Source organism: Dermacentor albipictus, chromosome 3 (assembly GCF_038994185.2).
Source record: "Dermacentor albipictus isolate Rhodes 1998 colony chromosome 3, USDA_Dalb.pri_finalv2, whole genome shotgun sequence".
In the NCBI taxonomy this organism is placed as follows: Eukaryota; Metazoa; Arthropoda; class Arachnida; order Ixodida; family Ixodidae; genus Dermacentor; species Dermacentor albipictus.
This window is the reverse complement of record NC_091823.1, coordinates 177879253-177900560: the sequence shown is the minus strand read 5'-3', so window position 1 is coordinate 177900560 and position 21308 is coordinate 177879253. Positions and strand designations below refer to the sequence as shown.

At 42.6% G+C, this 21308-nt stretch overlaps 1 long non-coding RNA gene across 1 annotated transcript in view; it reads left to right on the top strand.

Moving 5' to 3' along the window:
* The window catches only part of LOC135919199 (uncharacterized), a 56761-nt gene extending 38876 nt beyond the window's left edge, over nucleotides 1-17885 (top strand). The window contains exons 2-5 of the long non-coding RNA XR_010569918.1: nucleotides 11094-11379; nucleotides 14004-14029; nucleotides 17619-17733; nucleotides 17818-17885. This is a non-coding gene — a long non-coding RNA (uncharacterized lncRNA). The remainder of the gene's footprint in view (nucleotides 1-11093; nucleotides 11380-14003; nucleotides 14030-17618; nucleotides 17734-17817) is intronic.
* Nucleotides 17886-21308: the final 3423 nt, after the last annotated feature.

Below are 21308 nucleotides of genomic sequence, written 5' to 3'. Positions count from 1 at the left end.
ATGCCTAGCGATGCGGCGGAGGCGAGTAACTGCCGAATGAGCGAAGAGAAGAAAGTAAAGAAACATCGGGAGCAATGGTGAAATGTGGGGACAACATTCCAGCGTACGATAGCTTAACATGAGAAGCGAGAAAGATTAGGAGACTGGAAGTGATGATGTAATGCAGAGACGAGATTACTGAGATTACGCCGCATGACTAAAAATCGTAGTCATTACGTATGATAAGTCAATGAGAGGAGAGAAAGGAGCGAGGTCTGGCGCTGATATGACGCGGAGACATACGGTCAAACCGCCAGAAGCATTGAACATTACATCTGCTTCATCTGCATTTGTCCGGCCCTTCCTCCATTTAGGAAATTTTCCATAGATGCACAAATTTATCTTTTTCGAGATTGAAATGAATATATAACTGTTACTGGACCAGCCGTTTACGCATTTATCATGTGAAAGTTTAGAGGCTACAAGAGCCTTGTTATATAATCACTGATTCATGTCATAAATCATGAATAATTATCTGATGCTATCATATGCAAATCGCACGCCAGTGGGATAAGCGTAATTTATTGCCTAACGTAGGATTGTTACGTAAACTAGCAAGCATTTATTGTGCATGACAATGTTGTGTGTGTATGCAATAAATTTCCACCCTTGATGCACTGCAAATATTTCTATTAACTTTAAATATCAGTACTGCCACTGCCTTCAATGGCCGTAAGATATTAAAGGTTTACGTCCTTATATAAGTTTTGTCTTGTCATTATGTAATTACGAATACGTAATAATTGATCAGAAAGTATAGTTGCTATGTAAAAAGTGGCGAGCATACAGAATAAACTGCTAAATTTACTTTCATGTTAAGAAGGAAACAGCGGAGGGCGGGAGGCCATCTTGTAGAGCAAATCCAACGCATGAAATAAAAGAACATAAACGAAAGGCGCAAAGCGTTAGCATGAGCAAGCCGTTAAATCTGGTTATGCGCGTCATCTCGTAGGTATTCTATTTTGCAACACGTTTACATTCTTCATGCCACACTTAACTAAATACCTAAATACCTACAACTAAATACATAAATAACTAAATAAGGGCTGGGAACAGCCAGAGCATGTGGTCAAAGGAGCATGAGTCATGACCGCATTTGTGGCACGACTGTGAGTGTTCAGGATCTATCCTGTTAAGAGACCGAGGAGTGGGATATGAACGCGTTTGCAGGAGTCTTAGTGTGGTAGCCTGAGGTTTGTTCAATTTGGGGTGAGGGGGCGGAAATGTCCTCCTGCCTAGTCGATAATGGGAAACAATTTCGTGGAATGTCCTTAATGGATCTTTGTGGATGTTGACCTCGTTCCAAGCCTGGCTACCCGCGACAGCGCGGTGCGTGAAATCGCGTGCTCTCCGGTGGGCCTGCTCGTTCGGATTACATCCAAGCGGGTTAATTAAGCTATCTAGATGGGCTGGAAACCACGAGATTTGTTATCCTTCTTCGGTACTCTCCCTAGTCCATTGAAGTGATTTGATCGCAATACTGTACGCCTGTTCAGATATGAGGGCGGACGAGAAGGATCTAACCGCTGTGCGCGAGTCCGAGAAGACGATAGCGGGAACTTTTGAGATTTGAAAAGCCAGAGCGATCGCCGCTTCCTGCGCCACATGGACAAACTTAGTATAAACAGAGGTTGCATTGACCAGGTTGCCCCCCGCGTCTACCACCGAGACAGTGAACTTATCGCCACTGTCATATTTGGCAGCATCGACAAAGAAGGCATCTAGTTTCTGCTGATTGATATTTTTAAGGATGGACTTCGCTCTCCCGAGTCTTCTACCCTAGTTATGCACTGGGTGGATGTTTCGCGGGACGGGGTCAACCATGATACGAGCTCTGGTTTCCCGGGTCAAGCTAACTTTGGTCACCGGTATATGTCTGGGTTGGATTCCTGCTTCTTCTAAAATCTTAATCCCTGGCTTAGTCGATGAAAGTCTTATTATCCGAGCCGCTGTGTGAGCTTCTATTAGCTCATCGATGATGTTATGGAGTCCTAGCTCCAGCAGCTTCTCAGTGCTTGTGGACTGCGCAAAGCCGAGCACGCGCTTGAGACCGGTTCTGATTAGAAAGTCGAGCTTGGCCTTTTCCGCTTTACCCCACTTAAAATACGGCGCGATGTAAATGACATGACTCAGGAAGAATGCCTGATAAGCTGTCAGCAAATTATCCTCTTTAAGACAGCCTCTTCGATTTGAGACGCTCGCTACAGGTCTTAGGACATTACTAGCCTGTCTAGTGAGCTTGTTGAGGGCTGTCGAGTTACAGCCCTTGGCATCAATGAGGAGACCCAGTATCTTGACCGAGTCCCTCCTCTGTATGGGATGCCCATCTTTAGCTCGAATTTCTATCGGCAGAGTTTCCAGAGGCGCAAGATTTCTGACCCCCTGTCTGGGCTGGCGGTATAACAGTAGCTCTGATTTAGCGGGGGAGAGTTCTAGGCCCGTGTTTGAAAGAAAATCTTCGGTAGCCTCCAACGCGCTTTGTAACGAGTGTTCGAGCATGGCTAGCGATCCGCCCGGCGGCCAGATCGTAATATCGTCCGCATAAATGGCGCGACGCACGTTCGGGATTGCAGTGAGGCGAGTGGAGAGTTTGTGCATGGCTATTTTAAATAAGAGTGGGGAGAGGACTGAACCTTGCGGGGTGCCGCAGGTGCCTAGTTCGTAGGGTCCTCCCGTGACCATTCCTAGTCGAACGTGTGCTTCGAAAAGTGCTTCATAGACCACGGTTTTGAGGTGGAGCAGTGGCAGCGTCTCCCAACGTTCAAGTTTTTTCTTTCAGTTTAGAGTATCAGAAACGTTATAGATATACAATTTCACTACGTTCCTTCGAACTAAGTGTTCTGAAAGTTAGCGGCTGCTCCAGCCCAGCTTTGGAGGTGGCAGCGCTTGGATTTCCCCCTGACGGCTGCAAAGAAATCTTACGGGGGGCGTAGCGACAATTGTAACGTACGTATTAGATATTTACGTGCAATGAGGCTATCGTGAAACCAATATAACACCGCGAACAGCTACTTAAATGGTAGGTTGTATATTCACATACGCTCACAGCAAAGCTGTGGATTGGCTCCGGTGGCGTTCGCCTCTTTTTCGGTTGATGTAGCGCAAGCCATCGAAACTGCGCGTCGTGCCAGCGCGCAAATGTTATTTGTAGTGAGCGATAATTTGCTGCATGAGGCTTTGATGTGCGTATGTACTGCTAATGGCGCGTTCCCGTCAATGCGGCCAAGATAGACAGGGAGGGCGCACCACCCCTCCTTCATGTTTCCTTTTTTTAAACTTTGATACGCCAGTAGTTAATACATTTTCAGGTGGATGATCTATCTGTAGCATGTGTTAAAGGATAATCACTGGGTGCACTCTATGTTACCTGGATGTGCACTCGAGGGAGTACACAGCCAGGTAACATCGAGTGCACACACAGGTGACATCCTGCTGGTCACACAGGTAACATAATGCTCATATTTCTGTAATAATATTAATTACAACTAGAAGCCATAATGCTCCCTTTCTTGTACTGAAAAAGGTGGTTGCATGAAGGGCACAAGGCAAGGAATTTTACAAACTGCAAAAGACACAGTGCTCTCACTGGCAGATGTGCTAGTGCATGTATGCTAAAAGTCGCACTGCACTAGTGCTAGCAGCAAAATAAATAATTATCTTGTGCCAGCAAGCACACTACAAACTTGCAATAATCTCCAATCACAAAAGTCCTGTTGTCTCCACTTTTTCATAAGCCAGATGTATAAATTAAGCAGAATATTTCACAAACTGCAGGCAAAGCGGAGCATCAAGGCAATCGCCTGCGATGAACGTGAAACACGCCTGCTATGAGAACCGTCTTAAACATTCGATCAACTATATTTCATAACGTAGCTGGCACAAAGCTTTCATGAACTTCTTGCATATCAGAATAAATGCTTCAGATTTTTGCATCTGACTTGCTACTGGGGAATAGTGGCTGGAAAACTATTAAATACTTTATATATTAAGAGAATGCATGGCTTAAGGCACTATACACCATCCTATTTCATGGCATGCTCAATTTTCCGCACAAATAGCCACAATTAGTGCCGGTCGGCATGTCTCCAGTGAGAGGGGGGCAAGCAGTGCCTCTTCCCTGAATCTGCCAGTGACTAACATACAGTACAGATAGATCTAAGTGTACTATTGGCAAAGGATGCTTACCGCGCACATTCTGTTACCCACATGTGCACTCAAGTGCACATGTAGGTAACATAGAGTGCACCACTAGATTATTTCTCTATGTTACCTACGTGTGCAATGAAGTCCGCACCTAGGTAACATCCTGCCGTAAACACAAAGGACACATCCCACAAGAATTTATAATAAGGGTTGTTTTCTTGGGGCAAATGAAAAGATAAGTCAAGATTTAGTACTTACAATGACTCTTGTTTAGTGTATCAATGGCTGTCACACAGTACACATAGATGTGTCTGTATTATATGCAGAGACAGTTGTTATGTGCACTCTATGTCACCTACATGTGCCCTCAAGTGTACACTCGGGTAGCACACAGTGCACATCCAGTTAACATCGTGCCGTAAGTGTAAATGACACATCCTACAGGTGTAATAAAGGTCACTTCCATGAGGTATACGTTAGGATGAGTAAACACGCAGTACACACAAAGTAGACGTCCCGGAGGTTAAACAAAGGACAACGGTCACATAAGGCACAAGAAGGAAACATAAATGAAACGTAAAGACAATGACCATTTTCATAGAGGAAAACTGTGAGTGGGCCAAAATAAAACATTCCGTTTCATCATCACAGTCAGCCTGTTCTATGTCCACTGCAGGGCGAAGGCCTCTCCCTTCGATCTCCAATTACCCCAGTCGTGCGCCAACCAATTCCATAAAGTGCCCGCGAATTTCCTAATTTCCTCGGTCCACCTAGTCATCTGGCGTGCTCGGCTGCGTTTCCCTTCTCTTGCTACCCATTCTGTAATCCTAATGGTCCGACGGTTATCCAACCGGCGCGTAATATGACCTGCCCAGCTCCATTTCTTTCTCTTGATATCAATGAGAATATCGTCTATACCCGTTTGCTCTCGGATCCAAACCGCTCTCTTTCTTTCTGTTAATGTTATGCCTAGCAATTTTTGTTCCATCGCTCTTTGCGTGGTCGTTAACTTGTTCTCAAGCTTCCTTGTGAGTCTCCAACTGTGTGCCTCTTATGTCAGCACTGGTAAAACGGACTGATTGTACACGTTCCTTTTCAATGATAATGGTAAGCATACATTTAGGATGCTGACAATGTCTGCCGTATGCGATCCAACCTATTTTTATTCTTCTATGAATTTCCTTCTCATGATCAGGATTCCCCCTGAATTATTGACCTAGGTAAATGTACTCTTTCGCAGACTCTGGAGGCTGACTAGCGATCCTGAGCTCTTGTTGATTTGCTCGGCTATTCATCATTATCTTTGTCATCTGCATATTAATATTCTTGTGTCAGTACTCACTAAAATAATTAATACCTGCATAAGCCGAGGAACATACCCTGACATCTTAAAGATCGCAAGAGTTTCTCGTATATATAAAAGTGGCGACGTCAATGACCCTGGAAGCTATCGGCCTATCTCTGGGCTTAGCATAATAAATACTGTATTTGAAAAGGTCATCGCGGCTCAACTGAAGCACTATCTAAACGAAAACAAGCTTCCAACAGATTCTCAACATGGATTTAGAGCCAATCAATATCATCAGCAATGTTAGAACTAACCCAATGTATATACACAGCTCTGCAGAAAAACGAGCTTGCCATAGGACTTTCTTTAAATTTCAGGAAATAATTAGACACGGTCAGTCATTCCATACTTCTAAAAAAATTACGAACTTATGGTTTTAGCGAAAATACAATGGACCTTTTTTCAAGCTACCTCAATGGCCGAAAACAATATGTAATACTTGGCTCCTTTGCTTTCAATTATACTACTATGGGGGAAGGCAAAGGGGGAAGGCAGCTGGGGAGGATCAGGTAACAGCAGATTTGTTGAAGGATGGTGGACAGATTGTTCTAGAGAAACTGGCCACCCTGTATAAGCAATGCCTCATGACCTCGAGCGTACCGGAATCATGGAAGAACGCTAACATAATCCTAATCCATAAGAAAGGAGATGCCAAAGACTTGAAAAATTATAGACCGATAAGCTTACTGTCCGTTGCCTACAAAGTATTTACTAAGGTAATTGCAAATAGAATCAGGAACACCTTAGACTTCTGTCAACCAAAGGACCAGGCAGGATTCCGTAAAGGCTACTCACCAATAGACCATATTCACACTATCAATCAAGTGATAGAGAAATGTGCAGAATATAACCAACCCTTATATATAGCTTTCATTGATTACGAGAAAGCGTTTGATTCAGTCGAAACCTCAGCAGTCATGGAGGCATTACGGAATCAGGGTGTAGATGAGCCATATGTAAAAATACTGGAAGATATCTATAGCGGCTCCACAGCCACCGTAGTCCTCCATAAAGCAAGCAACAAAATCCCAATAAAGAAAGGCGTCAGGCAGGGAGATACGATATCTCCAATGCTATTCACAGCGTGTTTACAGGAGGCATTCAGAGACCTGGATGGGGAAGAATTGGGGATAAAAGTTCATGGAGAATACCTTAGTAACTTGCGATTCGCTGATGATATTGCCTTGCTTAGTAACTCAGGGGACCAATTGCAATGCATGCTCACTGACCTGGAGAGGCAAAGCAGAAGAGTGGGTCTAAAAATTAATCTGCAGAAAACTAAAGTAATGCTTAACAGTCTCGGGAGAGAACAGCAATTTACAATAGGCCGCGAGGCACTGGAAGTCGTAAGGGAATACATCTACTTAGGGCAGGTAGTGACGGCGGATCCGGATCATGAGAAGGAAATAATCGGAAGAATAAGAATGGGCTGTGGTGCGTTTGGCAGGCATTCCCTAATCATGAACAGCAGGTTGCCGTTATCCCTCAAGAGAAAAGTATATAATAGCTGTGTCTTACCAGTACTCTCCTACGGGGCAGAAACCTGGAGGCTTACGAAAAGGGTTCTACTCAAATTGAGGACGACACAACGAGCTATGGAAACACGAATGATAGGTGTAACGTTAAGGGATAAGAAAAGAGCAGATTGGGTGAGGGAACAAACACGAGGTAATGATATCTTAGTTGAAATCAAGAAAAAGAAATGGGCATCGGCAGGACATGTAATGAGGAGGGAAGATAACCGATGGTCATTAAGGGTTACGTACTGGATCCCAAGGGAAGGGAAGCGTAGCAGGGGGCGGCAGAAAGTTAGGTGGGCGGATGAGATTAAGAAGTTTGCAGGCACGGCATGGCCACAATTAGTACATGACCGGGGTTGTTGGAGAAGCATGGGAGAGGCCTTTGCCCTGCAGTGGGCGCCACCAGGCTGATGATGATGATGATGATGATACTACTATGGTTAGAGGAGTTCCGCAAGGACCAGTTTTGCGGCCGATACTGTTCTCGCTATATGTCAATCACCTCCCATCAATACTAAAGTCATCAAACGCTGTTATGTACAGCTGACGATACCACGCTATTATATTCAAGTAAATCCCTTGGCGTATTCCAGAACACTATAAACAGCGAGTTATCGAATATATCAACTTGGTTTGCATGTAATAAATTAACACTAAGCACAGATAAAGCAAAATACATAGTATTCGACCCCCGTTACTCCAGGGGTGACAGAATAGCCATGCCAATTCACCTTCTAGGTGTTACTATAGAACAGCTCGGCCACATAAAATATTTAGGGGTATTATTGGACTGCAACTTGAACTGGAGACTATATATCTAGTAAATGCACGAAATTAGCTTCGGCTTGCTATTTATTAATATAATGCAGATAAATCTTGACCTTTAAGTACTTAAGGTTGTTTACATTTCCATATTTCACTGTCACATCATATACTGTTCTGAATCATGGTCTAGTACCTATAAAACATACATAGATCCCGTCTTTCGGTTACAGAAAAGGTCCTTGCGCATTATGACATGCACAAGCCCACATGATAATAGTGACATGCCGTTCGGTCGTCTCGGTATATTACCATTATCTCTGGCATGCGACATGAAAGTTCCCATTTTGATTAACACTTACGTGAGAATTTTACGTAGGAGTCAATGATTATTGCCAAGCCTGTTTATTACTCCTAATCGCAGTACAAAGGGGTGAAACAAATATAAATTTCAACCTACCAATCACTCGTAACACCTATGGCCCTCGACTACTTGAGTTTCATGGCGCCAAAATTTGTAACACAGTACATCGTGAGGTAAAAATGGCCAACCATTTCGTGTCTGCTGTAAAAAAGCCATATCTATCAAAAAGTACGTGATTTTCCGCCGGTCTGGTTCTCGACTTGTTTCATACTGTGCCAGATTATTCCTTCTTGGATGTATTCAGAAAGCCTAAACACTTGAGCACAGGCCTTTGCAAACATGTTACTTCTACGCATAATATGCTATTTCTTTTTTTTTGCTTTGAGTGTGTACGTATATTCCTAACAGATCTGATTTATTACTACCGATTGATATGCACTTATTTCTTTTTTAACGGTTTTAATTGTATCTATCCACCTAAATGTATTAGGTTGTATCCCTAATAACTAGGTATGCACATGACAATCTAGCTGCTGCTACATATATGACTATGGGCCTACACTAGCCTTTGGCTACTGGCCCAACAGTTCTTTTGTACAAATTATTATCAATCCAAAATAAACTGAATTGAATTCAATTGAAAAAAAACCTACTCTTGCACTCTCTCTGTTGAGGTCCTCAATCATTTGTGGTAACTTATCTGGATTAGTGCTGAATAGAACAATGTCGTTGGCAAACCAAAGGCTGCTGAGATATTCGAAGTCAATCCTTACTCCCAAGCCTTCCCAGTTTAATAGCCTGAATACTTCTTCCAAGCAAGCAGTGAATAGCATTGGGGAGAGTGTCTCCCTGTGTGACCGCTTTCTTTGTAGGTATCTTCCTGTTTTCCTTGTGTAGAATTATGGTAGCTGTAGATCGTCTGTAGATATTTTCTAAGGTATTTACGTAAGCATTCTGTACTCCCTCATTACGCAATGCCTCTATGACTACTGGTATCTCTACTGAGTAATATGCCTTTTCGTAATCTATGAAAGCCATATAGAGAGGCTTATTGTACTCTGCGGATATCTCGATAACCTTATTAATCCCATGGAAGTGATCCATTGTAGAGTATCTCTTGCCGAATCCAGCCTGTTCCCTTGGTTGACTAAACTACAGTGTTGCCCTTATTCTATTGGAGATTATGTTGTTAAACATTTTATATGATACTGGGGGTAAGCTAACGGGCCTATAATTGTTCAATTCTTTAACATCTCCCTTTTTGTGGATTATTATAATGTTTGCATTTTTCCAGTTTTCTGGGGCCCTTGCAGTCGATAAACACTTACCATTAGGTCTTCTCCATCTTTGATGACATCGACTGTTATTCTAACTTCTCTTGCCACTCTTGCTCGTTTGAAGTCTTGCAAGGCCCTTCTTACCTCATCGCTAGTTATAGGAGTTTCTCTGTCCTGTTCATTACTGTTTATAATGGAGGTATTCTGACTCCTCTGGGTATTGTACGAGTCAGTATAGAATTAATCCGCTTCTTTTACTATATCTTCGAGATTTCTGATGATATTATCCTGCTTATCTTTCAGTGCATACGTCTTAGTTTGTCCTATGTCCCGTTTCTTTCTGACTGATTTGAGGCTGCGTCCCTTTTAGGCTGATTTCAGGCTGCGTCCCGTTACACTTTCGAATATCAGTTATTTTTGCCCTGTTGATCAGTTTTAACAGTTGCGCGAATTCTACCTCATCTCTTGAGTTGGAGACATTGATTTTTTGTCGTTTCTTTATTTCGTCCTTTGTTACATGGGAGAGCTTGCCTCCTGCTTGCTTTCGTGCCTTGCCTCCCATTTCAGTTGCTTCCTCTGAAGCCAGCCTAGTTACGTTTCCATTCATTAGCTCTATGTCATCATCATCTCTCTGTTCCAATGCTGCATATTTGTTTGAAAGCGCCAACCCGAATTTGTGTACTTTTACACTTACTGCCTCTAGGCTGACATGTTTCTTCTTGCCCAATTTTACTCTTTCTCACTTCAAACTGTGGTGAATCCTAGCCTTCACTATCCTATGATCACTGCATTTTACCCTACCTATCACTTCTAGAACCTTCACTTTGCTGGTATAATTAAGGCATAATTAACATGGTCCTCGCTTCTTCCTCGTCTCTTTTCTTGGTCTCTCCTGTGGGCTTATTCCTTCTCTTTCACGAGCGTTGCATATATGATCAATCAAGGTGCAATAACAATAAGTGTCACAGCTTGTTCGAATATCAAATAAAGAAAATAAGTAGTAGGTAAATAAACAGTGGATATAATCAGAGCAATGCTGATAGTTGCGATCATGTATATTCATGTTAATGTCGCCACAAATGATCTCCTTGCTTTCATTGATTAAGACTCTGATTATTTCTCCTAGCTGTGAACGAAATTCCGAATACAATGATGATGGGGAAAGATAGAAGGATGCCGAAATTTTATTCCAGGTATAGATCAACATGACATTCCAGTCGAACTCCAACCAGACAGACGCGCACAATAAATTGCAAACGAAAGATCACAAACGACCGACCGACCGACCGGCGGACCGGCGGATTTGTTGCACCCAACTTTCCATTTACAGAGCAAAGTTTTCGAACGCACAGCAGCTTTCACGGTATGCACAACGCCGGATAAGTTGCTATGTCTGCGCCATGGTTCTAGCACTTCTTCTTCTTTGCAATCTTCAAAAAGACGGCATAAAAGCGTTTTAATTTGTTCGAAACACCACACACATGACTACTTTTTCAAAAACTGTAACGGTAACTGTATCAACCGGTATTTACAATGGCCCTAAACGTCTATCTAGATCATTTCCACCCGGCTGTCCATCAAGTATTCGACATCGGCATGACATCGCTGTCGACATGAGCCTACCTCGTCTTTTTGCACAGGTGCTTTTCGGAGCCTTACTGATTCCGTGGCCCAGCGGAGGATTCTTCGATGTAGCTGGGAACCGTTTCTACGTGGCAAACGGACGCGTGCTTCGCCACACAGTCATCGCCTTTCCCGGATATCAGCGAACAGCCCGCCACTTTGGATACATTCATTCATCTGGCCTGGCAACCGCCTATGTCAACTGATACAAGGGGGGCGGAGGCACTAAAGCTGTGCTTCGACGGACTGCTGCCGGGGCGCGACATCGCTGTCGACATGAGCTTACCTCATCTTTTTGCACAGGTTAGTTACCGAACCCCTGCATCTTGTTACCGGTGTTCTGACCGATGTGTGATTGCGGTGTCGTGCCCCGACAGTCCATTGGAGTACGCAAGAAAATGTATCAGTTTACATGTTTCTACCTACATTGCTTTCTCTGGATTACATTTATTCTCTCCGGGGATGTCGAAATAAACCCTGGCCCTGATTCAGATGGTCGTAGTACTGAAGGCAGTGCTAGTATTGAAGGCATTTATGCTATGGTCCACAGGCTTGAGCAAAAGCAGACTCGTTTTTTCTCCGAGCTTGAAGATGTCAAGAGAGAACAGTCTGCTTTCGCCCTTTCGCTACAAGATCTACAGAACACAGCCAATATTCTTCAGCGGACCTACTTTCAGCCAGAGAAGAGTCCTCAGAAAATCCACGAAAAAGGGCCGAAATTAAAGCGTCCCTTGAGGATACAAACCAGAGGTCGTGCAGAAATAACTTGATGGTTTTTGGCGTATCTGATTGCGAAAATGAAAGTGGGAGGGACTCTGAGAAGAAAGCCAGCGCGTTTTTCGAAACTGAGCTCGAACAGACTATCTCAGCAGAAGATATTGAACGTGCTCATAGGCTGGGAACGTTTCGCGAGGGAAAGAAGCGGCGAATTATTGTCCATTTCTGTAGAATCAAAGTTCAGGAACAACTTTTGTCGTGCAGATCCAAGCTGAAAGATGAGGAATACGCAGTTCGAGAGGATTTCAGTCCTGCTACCAGATATGCACGATCAAACCTTGTTGAATATGCTTTAGCCACAAACCTCTCATTTCAGCTACGTTTCCATAAACTGCACATGGGCAACAAGACCTTTGGCTATGATAGCAGGAAAAAGATGGTAACCGAAATAATAAGATCGCTAAAGGTCAAGCATTGTGCAGAACCTAACACCTTCCGTACTGGCGCAAAAAATAACAATTATTGTTACCTTACACTGATTCTTTTGTTAGTTACCTGCCGAAGGTTTAAAAATAAGGTCGATGAATTTGCAGCTTTGCTTTCCGCTGTGCAACCGCACATAGTGATTGGAACTGAATCCGGGATTCATAGATTCATCGTCAATAACGAGGTATTTCCGTATGGTTATGATGTGTACCGGTGTGACAAAAACACACATGGTGGCGGCGTTTCTCTTCTCATTATTGAGTGTCTTTGGAGTACTGAACTCCCTACTTCTTTAAATCATTCTGAATCCATATGGTGCTGGGTTAGAATGAGCAATGGCAATTACCTCGCCGTTGGGCCTGCTTACCAGTCTTGTAGTTATTGTAATCTGGAATCATTTACCGTGCTCTCAAACTTTTTAACTACCTTAAATACTGAGTATATACTTGGGGGTGGCTTTAACATGCCTGCTGTTGACTGGGAAAATGGCAAAGCTGTGTTCACAGGCTCGACTGCCCTATCTCTTGCCTTTTCAAAGTTTAATATAACTATTGACCTAACCTAATTCATCTCCGGATGCACGCGACAGCATCATTTTTCTGCCAACACTGTGGATTTGTTTTTTTCCTAGCTCTGAGTATTTGATCCAAAATGTAGCTGTCATCCCCGCTATCAGTGATTACGATTACGTTGTTGCCACGTCTAGTGCCGCTTCAGTTAGACCAGCCCATAAATATCCTAGAATTTTTTTTTTTACGACCGAGGGGATTACATGTCTTTATCACGAGAGCTTTCAAATTTCTTCCCTATTTTTTATGAGGTCAGCCAGTCAGTGGACATAGATGAAGCTTGAGTTGAAAAATGCATGCCTTCCAAACTTTTGACAAGTAGGCGCCGGAAAGATAAACCTTGGGTAGATAAGAAAACTCTCTCGCTCATTAACAAAAACGCCGCCTGTATGCTTCATATTTAAAGATTCGAAATCAGTCTGTTTTCCTTGAAATGCATCATGTGAACTGCAAAATGAAGCAAGAAATACAGGTAAATAAACCAACTTATATTTCATCGCTGGACGCCAAGTTGAGGGACACCCCTAAAGAATTTAGTAAATTTGTTAAAATAAATGGTAAAGTGGGCACCACTGTCCCTAGTTTATCAGTTGGCGAGAAAACAGTGCTTGATGATTATGAGAAAGCTTTCTGCCAGAATTCCTGCTTTAAAAGTGTTTTTTTTTTCTGAGACGTATACTGGTAATCTGCCTGAAATACAAGAAATAGTCTACGAGAATATGCCTATGGTTACTGTCACATATAATGTGTTCTGAAGCTTATTTCCCATCTGAACAACAAATCGGCCGGTGGTCCTGATCGCATTCCATCGCAAGTATCAATATCCTGCTCACGAGAAATTGCGCATTTTTTAGTACCTCTGTGTAATAAATCTATAAATACCATTTCATTACCTGCAGAGTGCAAGGTAGCCCACGTCATTCTTTTTCATAAAAATGGTCCCAAAAGTATACTAGAAAACTACGGGTCTATTTCTCTAACATGTGTATGTTGCACAACAATAGAACACATTATATACAGTGCTGTGATGAACACCTTCAAAACAATACTTTCTTTTCGAATGTTCTATATGGATTCAGGCTTGGCTTGTCATGTACGACTCAACTGGTAGAGTTCTCCCATGATCTCTTTTACTCTTTTGACCTTGGACTTCAGGTAGACTTTCAGGTAGGATACTTCAGGTAGGATTTCCTGAAAGCTTTGGTTTCCCATGCATTGCATTTACATAAATCATCTTGTCTCGGTATACACCCTGCAATAGTAGGTTGGATTTGAAATTACTTGTTTGGGCGAAGACAGCATGTTTTAATAAACGGAACTAAATCAACACCTGGCAGCGTAACCTCTGGCACGCCCCAAGGGTCTCTTTTGGGGCCTTTGTTATTTTTGTCTTTATAAATGACATTGTCCACAATCTAGAATGCAACGGGAGGTTATATGCTGATGATTGTGCCATATACAGGAATGTAGAAAATGATTATGATATTAGTAGTTTCCAGAATGATCAAAACAAAATTCATGCTTGGTGCAATAAGTGACACATGTCTTTGTACAGTGCTAAATGTCAACTTGTGTTATTCACCTGTAAACGCTTTGCTGTGAGATCAGGGTATAAATTTGACGGACTACTCCTTGAAAAGGTCCAAGACTAGAAATACCTTGGGGTCTATTTTTCAGAAAATTTAACATGGGACAGATATATTGAATGCTTAACCTTAAAATCATCTTGTATGTTGAACCTTGTTAGACGCAATTTTTATAAAGCCCCCCAGAAAGTAAAAGAACTGCTTTACATAAGAAATCTTCGTCCGGTACGCGAATATGCTTGCCAGGTATGGGGCTCTCAAACCTCTAAACTTATAGAAAAGCTTGAACGAGTCCAAAACTGCGCTGCGAGATTTGTTTCTGGTAAATATATCTACGGTAGCAGTATTACATTAGTTACAGAAGACTTTGGTTGGAAAACACTGGCACACCGCCGATTAACTGCCAAGTTAGAACTTTTTTCCGAATTTACTCTGATCTCACAGGAATAAATAAGGAATTGTACATTTTCCCTCCCCACGTCATCTCTAAACGGTGTCATCACGAGGGGAAAGTTCTTGAAATGCGCTGTCGTACTGATGTCTACCGTAATTCATTTTTTCCGCATACTTCCGGACAAAGAATATGCTTCCCACGAGCATTGGTAAATGTAAAACGTGTTCAGAGTTTGTTTTTATTGTCGCGCAGTCTGCCGTAGTATAATATCATCCCGTTCACATTATATCATTTGGCTGGCATTGCGCTTCACGCGATAGTGTACCTTTTCCATTTCTGAGTTGTAAGTTTGCACCGCACTTCACTGAAGGTCGTTTTGCCGTCGAGATGACTCATCGATGTTACGTATTTTGCAACTTTTACCACCTGTGCTTAGCTGTTTTTTTAAGTATTTGTCGCATAATCGTTTTCCTCCAATTTACCTCCTGCAATAATGCCCTTGTGGTGCGGCAGGTACTTGGATAACACAAAAATAAATAAATAAAAGGCTTATCTTTTTGACAAATACACAAGGTAGGAATCAACTTTTGAAGTTTGTGAAGAAGCTGTGTCTATATCATGCTTGCTAGAGCAAGTTTTCTGTGCACGTATGTTTTCGAGTCCCTGTAGTATTGAGGTAGTCATGCATGAATGTTGATCGGGCATTGTGATTGTTATGCGCCGTTTTTGGAAGCGCCTAACACTGATGTTCCTTTCGGCAAACCTGCGTAACATCGTATGCTACATTGTATCATTCTTGTGTATAGTTTAGTTCATCAAATGCAATTGTTGTCATAACGTTGGTCATAAATAAGACTACTTTGTCACAACGCGAACTCATTAGCAATGTAGAGCATCACTCTGTACTTTAGAGTCTCCTACATACTCGATAAACACCAAATTAATTCAAAAACCCATTGTGCCTCGTGGCGGGTGTGCATAGCCTGCTGCCCTATAAATATTTTTCCGTGGCCAAGTTATTGGCAAGTTTATATAAATTGCATCGACTTGTCGCTAAACTTACTGCATTTGAGATGGCTTCGGACCGAAAGTGCACTCATCAACCCAAAGCGCCCACCGAGTGCACGTCGAAATTTTCGATGCTTGCGCTACAGTGGACTCGTGTCGACTTGTATAATGTTTAAGCATACTGCCCTACTTCAAACCCTACGTAACATATACGAAAAATAATGAAAAGCGCAAATAACAAAATTGATGTCGCTCTACCTTTTTTTCATATGGCGCCTAGCCTTCATGTTTTCTTCGGCCGGAAGTGTAACCTTCTCTCCTAAATGGCGCTAAGCCCTTTAAACCACTGATGGATCGCCTTTTTCTTAATGCGTGGACATTTCTGAAAGCTTCAATACAACGTATACATTCACCTTGGCTTCGGTGTGAGAAAGAAAATGTTCCATTACCGTGCCGGCCACGCCGGTTCCGCTGGTTTCGCCGTGACTCTAGATGATATAAAACCACTTCAGCGCAAATTATGAAGGACTATCTATAATTGTGTCAAATTTACGCAACCGAATTCAAAGCCATTAGATATTACACTGCGAGAAGGTCGAGATGTTAAGATGATGCTTTGTTCATTTTCTGATTAGTCGTCACGCTTAGACAATTATTAATTATTAAATAATTGTGCTACGAGTATCACTCCGCTTTTGAAAAAAAAATCTGTGATATCCTTAAAACAAAATCACAATCTCATATTGACAGCACGCATTATGAAGAAACAAAAATTTTGCTTTCTACATAGCAGCCTAAACGCCGGACGTCCGACGTCCTATGAAATATGGTGGAACCTTCAGCAAAAGGGTCATGTGGAGAACAGTGGAAGTGAAATGAAAGCACGTTGAGCATGCAGGGAGTCCAATTCAACGGTTACTCAATGTCTGCTGGTTTCTTTTTTTTCGCAGCCACCTCTAGACAAAATCGGCGACATGCACAAATGCTGACATGATGCCTGTAGAGCGTCCACTTTTCGCCCGCGTGGCGCCGCTGTGACACTCGCTGCGCGCCAGCGTTACGCCAGTCTATATCCACGCATCAATTAATCAGAAGGGAAAGCATCAACCTGACTGTATGACTAAGGGGACGTCCGAGGAAAAACTGATGCACGAGGAAGTATTTTAAGATCAGTTATGTGGTAGTCTAAAAACAGAGGCATGCATGAAGAGGCTAAAGGAATGGTGGACAAGGCGGATACGAAAGCTCGGCAGGAAATAACGTAGTGTTTGTTACAGTCCTCTTGAGTGACTCTGAGTATTTCTTGCTATGATCTGAGGTAAATATTAGCACGAATTACTTAAGAAACTGTAAAATATACCATTAATCACAACATTTATGATGGTGTAGATGTAGAGCCTATTGGCAAATATGCATATCATTTCCTTCTCCCGCTATAGCAGCTGCAGTGTTTTTTTTTGGGGGGGGGGGACGCAATCAAAGTGCGCGTGATTTGAATAAGTACCCGCGTACTAGACAAATGCGCGCAGCGGCATTAGAACCCTCAAACGTTCTATCGACGATTGATCGATGCTGCAAGCAGACCGAATGCACGAAGAGGCCGCAACCAATGAAGGTTGGTAATCGTAACTACATTCGTCTTTGAGGCGCCACGATACGCTGCCACAACCTCCTTGCCCTTGGTGCGGTCTATCAACAGCAAGAACGCTGACAGGGCTTCAAGAATTGACATGCCTTTTTTGTGACATGTGATGGCTCCATTTGCTTTGTTACTTTAAACAGAAAGATGTCCAGGCAGATGTCGGGAACAAGGCCATTGTAATTGATCCAGCTCCGTTGCTCAAAACTTATTAATGTCGTCGGCCTGCTGGGAACATCGATTATTTCTTTCCTTCAGGTAATGTCTTACGGCACTAATGTCACTGTAAGCGAGTGCCAAATAACGTGGTACCTTTTCAAATGTTGCGGACTTTCTTTGCAGCCTTGAAAAATTAAAACCACAGCACCTACCACCACAGGAAAAGGTTCTCTGGATATTTGTCGATCAGGTGTGTAGCTTCTCCAATGAAGATTTCGCGTTTGAATCACGCCTTGGAAATTTGGGTAAATGAGAATCGTAAATAATTACCTAAGCTCATAGTCGAAGTACCAGTCCTTGAAGAGAACGGTGAACAGGACTAAGTTGCTTGTTTTTTTGTAACGCTCAAGCAAATTTTTAAAGCTTGGAGCGAGTTACCTGGAACACCCTGTAAATCGACATGCAATAAGAGTCTACCTAATCTAATGAAACAGGGATCTGACCAATACTGGTACATAAAAATAACCATCTCGAACATGCGTTCTTTCACAAAATAAACTTAATGTTCACATTTTCCCCCAATCCCCATTTTTTCGCTTTCTTTTCGCACGCCTCATGATCCACCAATCCTGGTTGTTACGTCGGTGGGACGATCCTTCAACGACTAAAGAAGAATGAAAAGTGGTAGCGTTGACTAGAATCGTCACATCAATGCAGCTTGATTAATATTATTGACCGTGTCGACGGAAGTAACGCTCCATTGTATCGTTTGTCACCCCAAAAAATATTTACTGTGGCGTAATGATGTTCATACAGGATATATTTCCTGGACCAGCGGAATGAAGGACCTTCCTTCGAAATTTGCGTTCAATGGTGCAAATCCCTGTCATGTAAAATCGTTTAAACATTTTCGATCTGTAACAAGAGCGTCTCGAAGCATAAGAAAATCAAACTGAGGCATCGATACAGACCCTAGTTGGCTGAAGTCAACAACCTTATAACAGGACATTTTGTTGAACATGAGAGGAAATGAATTTAGCCTATCTCAACGTCCTACTCGCTATTCTGTACCGCATATTTACAGTACAGTACCTAGGCATTAATGATAAAACAATGCTGGTGCACTCAATGCGTGCTACATACAGTTCAGCAGCAGTCGTGTTTTCACGCGTGCAAAAAGATGTCGAACGGAATGTGCGCATCAACCTTCTCCAATATCTCCCGATTCTTCTTCTTCACCTTATGTATATAGACGGTGCAATCTTTTAGAGGAACGTTTTACGTTCTTATTATTTATTGCGGAGCTGCCAGCAACAATGTTTTCAGGGTGCACCGGGTGTTTTGTTTGACAAACTCCATAAAAATTTTAGCAAATCGACTGCGTTCTAAAATCTATTCCATAGTTGTAAGCTGAAAAGATGCAGAAACACGAGGCCTGCCGACTCCGCAAGCCCACTCTGACTGCGTATTTGAGTGGCTTGACTCGACATGCTCCGGCGCTTCAGACCTTCTGCGGAAAACAGGAAAACTGCGAGGTGGAATGCATTAGCGTTTCCTACGAACTTTGCCCCGGTAGTGTATGCTTGCAGAAAATATGGCTAACATTTATATTTAGTATGCCTGGAATGAGATCCAACCTATTCCCAGCAGCCGCTTCGTCTAACCTTTCGCCGTGTATGGAAATCTGTGCTCAGCTTCAGCGATCGCTATTAGCGTCGCATCTTCAATATCGTGATGCCAGTCGAACGCAGTGTATTGTGAATGCAGCGATTCCAGAAACTTGTGGTGTTCTAAGGAGCCTTTCTTGCAGTATTCAACCCGAATGTGAAAGTCCAGTCCAGTACCTTAAACATTTTTGTGTTGGGAATCGGGCGGTGCATGTGACGTCACACTCGACCTTTTAAAAAAGCCGGATCATGTGAGTAAATAAAGTGTCCTCATTGAATTGCGCATAACCAAGAACCCTCTGCCGTGAATATCGCCAGCAGCAGAACATAGAAAGCTTAAGAAAAAACTGCAATTGATATCGACGTGGCACAGTAAGAGTACAAAATTGCGCATGTACTATAACTCGTCTGTATTAATCTTTTGGCTGTGGCACGGCCTCCGTTCATGGAGCTGCTCTTGTAAAACGGTTGTAGGTGTCGGATAGGGAGGATTCCATTTTCCACGAAGCCGATAAAAATATTAGCGTATTTGGGCCCAATTTTCTTCCCCATCGAATTGGAGGTTCTTTAGTTCAAGATTATCTAGTGTAATCTAGCCCAATGTAGGCGAGTCAATCTGCCTACTAACGCTACACTCACTGTAGGCGGCAATATTCAATGGGATCCCGTCTGTGTGAGAAGTATTAGTATAAAGTGATAAGACCTCTTTGACGAACAATGAAGGACATTAAGAGCGAGGATCTTTCGGAAAGTGGTTAACGTTATGTCCATTATGTCCAGTTAATCACAGGACATAATTGAATGAGCGAACGCAGTGGGTTGCAGCGAATTTTCTTGCGCTTAGCCCATGTCTGCGATGGCGTCCTTTGCTATAGTTTCTAAATTTTTTTTTCTGTGCCATAATCATGATGCTTGCAGAAGGATTTGGAAACGTAGCTGCACTATTATGTGCCTCCTTTATCTGCTGCTTTAACGAAGATTTTGTTTCCATTCGTTAGAGCTTCAATCGCTCTAGCGCCTCTTGGGTTGAGGTTATGTCGGTATGGCACACGCACTTTCTAGACGTCAAGTCTGTTTCGTTTACGACTTCGATGCACTAGTCAAGGCCCCTATCTCGTTTGCGAAGGAAGTACCCAGTGCTTGCCTGGGAGTAATGAAGATGTCATTTTACCTGATGGGGACCGATCTTGGTAATACTTGTGCAATCACATGTTTCGCTTAAGGATGCCTAGCTGAACCTTTGTATCCGCCAGGGACCGTACAGCAACTGAGACTACGAGAGATAATGCGACCTGCTTCATATGAAAAATTATAGCTTGATGTATTCATAGTAATGCTAAATTTTGAACTTCATCGCTACAAGATGCGCATGAGTTTCGAAAGAATCGGTGTCGACGTGTGCTGACGAATGTCATGGCTGAAATGCAAGTCATTACGCAGTAATTCTTTCGGGGGAGTGAGGCCATAATTTCCGCTAACTTAATTTGCCTGTATAAGTTAAGTTAAAACGTACTCGGTAAAACTACAGGCATCAAGCAACTGTCGCTCTTTAATGGCTGACTTTCTCGCCGGCATTTCTTAGAAGTTGATTTATTTATTTTTTTTTTCGTCACAAAACTGTGTAGCATGAGGCGAAGAGAAAAGCCGTTCAAATGACGGCTTGAGGGATCCTGCGACCACTTTGTGAACAATGGCAGCAGCTGAGGGACATCACAATATCACAGCATTTTTTTTTAAGTGACACATTGTTTTATGTAAAGATCAAGACATAAAGGAAAACCGAAAAGATAGTTTACACATAGCTTACACAACGAAGGAAACTGCTGCAATCTTCCGCACTGAAATAAATTGCTACATAGCTTATATAACAAAAAAGAAAAAGATCCGCTAAAAAAAAGATCACTATGTCCATCACAATACGCGTAACTCAAATAGGAGCCGGGTTAAAAATCATTAAAAATCTAAAGGATACGCTAAGAAAGCTAAAATATCCGCTAAAAAAGATCG